Source organism: Macrobrachium nipponense, chromosome 35 (assembly GCF_015104395.2).
Source record: "Macrobrachium nipponense isolate FS-2020 chromosome 35, ASM1510439v2, whole genome shotgun sequence".
Classification (NCBI taxonomy): Eukaryota; Metazoa; Arthropoda; class Malacostraca; order Decapoda; family Palaemonidae; genus Macrobrachium; species Macrobrachium nipponense.
Window position 1 is genome coordinate 50,055,084 of NC_061096.1, and position 5,000 is coordinate 50,060,083.

Genomic DNA, 5,000 nt, shown 5'->3' on the forward strand with positions numbered 1-5,000 from the left:
CTAGTTGGAAAGGATTCGATTGCAGTTTTAAATGCTCGATTTCTTTGACGCATTACCGACACATTTCAGGACATGATCTGGTGAATATATTTGACATATACTTGACAAATCAGTATACCGGAATTCTTACCCAGAAAGAAGTTTCGTTTTCCCTTGAATTCCTGGTGTTTCTTGGAAACTGGAGATGGGTTTGTTGAACTTATTTTGGCTCTGCCAATTTGTCCCCAAGTATCCTTCGTAATTCGGGGATGGATGAAAAATACTAAAAGAATTGTCAATACGAGGGCTATTTAGACTTGTGGGTTAATGGGCGTTCCTCCGATAACCAGAGTTGTTGAGGAGACAAATAAACCGGATTTATCTCCTTAATGACGTCGTTTAATTAGTCATCGGTGTTAAATTGGAGACTTTTCTTCTTGGATTAAATTTCTGTATTATGAAATAATTTGGAGTTTTGAATGTATTCTAGTGTTTTCTCGGATGTCAGAAAAAGGGTTTAGAGTAGGGTAAAGCTTTCGCTTGTAGAGTCAGCTCCAGTTGACTAATTTTAACCTCAGTGTTGTGGCTTGTTCGTAATATTTATTTTTATTATTTTTATCATTATCATTGTTGTTATAGTTGTTGTTGTTGTTTTTGTTTTCTCTATCTCCCGTATGGAAGCTTTCGCTTGATTACAGCTCTATCGACATCACTCTCCATATTTCCCCGCCCCGTCAATTGTAGTAACCAAGGGAAAGAGATTTCTCTGTCATAAGCAAAATAGAGAAAATTACTTACAAAATGAACTCGACTGATGCAGCAATATCTTTTAACAAATCCTATTCAAAAGAGGGGCTTCTACCAGTATTATTATTATTATTATTATTATTATTATTTATTTTTTTTTTTTTTTTTTTTTGCTCTATCACAGTCCTCCAATTCGACTGGGTGGTATTTATAGTGTGGGGTTCCGGGTTGCATCCTGCCTCCTTAGGAGTCCATCACTCTTCTTACTATGTGTGCCGTTTCTAGGATCACACTTTTCTGCATGAGTCCTGGAGCTACTTCAGCCTCTAGTTTTTCTAGATTCCTTTTCAGGGATCTTGGGATCGTGCCTAGTGCTCCTATGATTATGGGTACGATTTCCACTGGCATATCCCATATCCTTTCTTATTTCTATTTTCAGATCTTGATACTTATCCAATTTTTCCCTCTCTTTCTCTTCAACTCTGGTGTCCCATGGTATTGCGACATCAATGAGTGATACTTTCTTCTTGACTTTGTCAATCAACGTCACGTCTGGTCTGTTTGCACGTATCACCCTATCCGTTCTGATACCATAGTACCCAGAGGATCTTTGCCTGATCGTTTTCTATCACTCCTTCAGGTTGGTGCTCGTACCACTTATTACTGCAAGGTAGCTGATGTTTCTTGCACAGGCTCCAATGGAGGGCTTTTGCCACTGAATCATGACTCTTTGTACTGGTTCTGTGCAAGTGCCGGGCATTCACTTGCTATGTGGTTTATGGTTTCACTTTTTCGTATTGGCACTTCCTACATATGGGAGAGATGTTATTTCCGTCTATCGTACTTTGAACATATCTGGTTCTTAGGGCCTGATCTTGTGCCGCTGTTATCATTCCTTCAGTTTCCTTCTTTAGCTCTCCCCTCTGTAGCCATTGCCATTGTCATCGCTGGCTAGTTCTTTAGTCTGTCTCATGTATTGTCCGTGCATTGGTTTGTTGTGCCAGTCCTCTGTTCTTTCTGTCTTTCTGCTGTCTCTGTATATTTCTGGGTCTTCGTCTACTTTTATTAGTCCTTCTTCCCATGCACTCTTTAGCCACTCGTCTTCACTGGTTTCAGATATTGACCCAGTGCTCTGTTTTCGATGTTGACGCAGTCCTCTATACTTAGTAGTCCTCTCCCTCCTTCCTTTCGTGTTATGTATAGTCTGTCCGTATTTGCTCTTGGGTGTAGTGCTTTGTGTATTGTCATATGTTTCCTGGTTTTCTGATCTATGCTGCGGAGTTCTGCCTTCGTCCATTCCACTATTCCTGCGCTGTATCTGATTACTGGCACTGCCCATGTGTTTATGGCTTTTATCATATTTCCGGCGTTGAGTTTTGACTTGAGTATCGCCTTGAGTCTCTGCATATATTCTTTCCTGATCGTGTCCTTCATCTCTTGGTGTTTTATATCTCCTCCTTCCATTATTCCCAGGTATTTGTATCCTGTCTCATCTATGTGTTTGATATTGCTCCCATCTGGTAGCTTTATCCCTTCAGATCTCGTTACTTTGCCTTTTTGTATGTTGACTAAGGCGCATTTTTCTATTCCAAACTCCATCCTGATGTCCCCAGATACAATCCTTACAGTCTGGATTAGGGTATCTATTTCCTTGATGCTCTTACCATACAGCTTGATGTCGTCCATGAACATCAGATGGTTGATTCTGTTACTCTTTTCTTGAGTTGGTACCCGGCATCCATCTTCTGTTATTATTATTATTATTATTATTATTATTATTATTATTATTATTATTATTATTATTATTATTATTATTGAACCCCTGTATGGAGGATATAATATCAGGAATCATTTTTAACCCTTTTCATAAATACTTTCAACACTACTGTGGCCTCTAATTCTCTTTATTATTATTATTATTATTATTATTATTATTATTATTATTATTATTATTATTATTATTATTATTATTATTATTATTATTATTATTCCTGAGCCTAGCAAGCAAAATTCCATACCTTGTCAAGCCTAACTGGTAAAATTCTCTACCCGGACTAAATACGTAATACAGTTTTCATTGCAAAAAGCCCCAGTGGGTAAATGATTAGTTTAATCATTTATTTTTTTAAAAATGAAAGCACTGTTTTCTGAGTAAGGTTTCCATTATAATATCCTTATTGCCTAAAGCTTTTTTAAATTATATTTATGATATGAGTGCTTGGTAAGCTCTAAAACTGAAGACCTTAAAGGTATTCAGTTGTTCACGAGTTGTAAGAGAGAGAAAAAAAATATTTCCACCAAGCCAAATTCCTCGTGAATAATATGTTATTCATTTCGTGATGTTAATGGTAAAACATTTATTTCGTCAAATAATATGATTATTTACTGTAAAATCATTCATTGCAGCCAATAACATTTTTTTTTCATTGCAGCCAATAGCATGGTTATTTACTTTAAAATCAGACGGAACAATAAATGTCAGGTTTGCTGAGAAGAAAATCCATAACACCAAGGTGGCTGGTGGGTTCATTATCAAATTATTTTCGGTAATCTTAAAAGTCGGGGAAAGTTATTTAATGCTTTATATAGTCATATTTTAATGTTGAGGGCATTAAGAAAAGCTATAAATCACTTACAAACTTTTCAAGGATTTTAAAACTACTAGAATAATGATTTGTAGTATCATTTATATATTTTGTTATGGAGGGGTTGAATGTTATGTATTTCAGTAGAAAATAGAGAAAAATAATTTACATATATTTATAAAGGTTATGTGAAGATAATTCATACGCTATAGGATCATCTGATGCTGTAAAATATAATAACCTTGCTTTTCCACTTAGGTAGGTTTACTCTATAAATATTCCCATAAAAAGAGTGACTGAGAATAAGTTCCATTATATTGGGAACTCAAAGATATTTCATTTTATGAAATTAAATTTGGATCTAAGCAAAATAAAAAGCCAAGGAATTCTCCCACCTTAAGTCTATATAAAAGAAGTGAAATAATTATTTGTTTTCAGAATATTCTCCAAAGTCGTCTAGAACTTATTGCCTTTGCCTATAGTTTAAAAATAAATTTTAAATATGCAGTAGGTGCAGAATCACTCAACGCTTTGATCTTTTAGAAAGACATAAAATTTAACTTGATGCTTGAGAGGCCATATATCCATCCAGATTTCTCTGACCCCACCCAGGAAGATATCTGTTTATAAAGTAAAATAAGAAGGTTTATATATTTCAAGCAAACATCGTATATTGGATTAAGCTGGGGAATGTGATTTTCGTATAAATACATCTCTGTAGTTGATTCTATATAAATAATGTCGTCGAAAACTCTTCCTTTGGAAAATTACTTATTAGGAATTAAGTTACAACTTTTGAGGAAGTTTCATCCATGCCTTTGTAGTAAATTAATAAAGACCAAGATTTCCCCTCCCCCCTTATCTCTCTCTCTCTCTCTCTCTCTCTCTCTCTCTCTCTCTCTCTCTCTCTCACTCTCTCTCTCTCATGCTTCATCGTTGTTATGTCCTCTTAAAATAATTTACCTTATATGTGTATCAAAGACCATTATGTTTCTCTCCCTCTCTCTCTCTCTCTCTCTCTCTCTCTCTCTCTCTCTCTCTCTCTCTCAGGCCCCTTCCATTTTTGGCTCTTGAAATGATACAAAAACCCTTACACTGAAATTTTTATTAATGTTACATAACAAAATTACTGAGGAACATTACTCTAAAATTGAAATATGAGAACCAACTGCTAAGGAAGAATTTATTTTAATTTTTAATCTGAGAATTTGACCTTTTGATTCTAAGTTTAGACTCTTTACCAAACATTATCTTCTACTACGGATGGGACTAAGTAAGAATTGGCAGCATTTCGTTAATCTTGACGATTGATGATTAAAGTTGAAGAGATATGGAAGAAGGGGGTTATTTATGTTAGTCACTTACCTATTTTAATCTTATTTTTATTTTTTTATATGTTTTTTTGGACATGGTATATAACAGAGCGCATAACGATGCATATACTTATGACGCCATGGAACGAAAAACACGACTCAGGCAGTATCAGGCTGATGATGAAGGTGTCATCTGCGGTAGAACGACAGTGACGTCACGGATTGGAAAAGAAAACAGCGGACTTGAACCACATTCGAAGGAAGGAACGGTTTGCTTGTTTGTTTTGTTTGTGTCTATTTCCCCGACGCATCTATCTTCGGCTGGCCGACCACTGCTATCAGCGCCTCAGAACGAATTTGTGCCATCACCTTCAGA

At 35.7% G+C, this 5,000-nt stretch overlaps 1 protein-coding gene across 1 annotated transcript in view; it reads right to left on the bottom strand.

Annotated features, from left to right (window-relative positions):
- Positions 1 to 4,400: 4,400 nt before the first annotated feature.
- Positions 4,401 to 5,000, bottom strand: part of LOC135208337 (uncharacterized) — a 3,134-nt gene continuing 2,534 nt past the window's right edge. Inside the window, exon 2 of the mRNA XM_064240441.1 lies at positions 4,401 to 5,000. This exon is cut by the window's right edge and continues 903 nt beyond it. The gene's annotated coding sequence lies outside the window, so the exon portion shown is untranslated.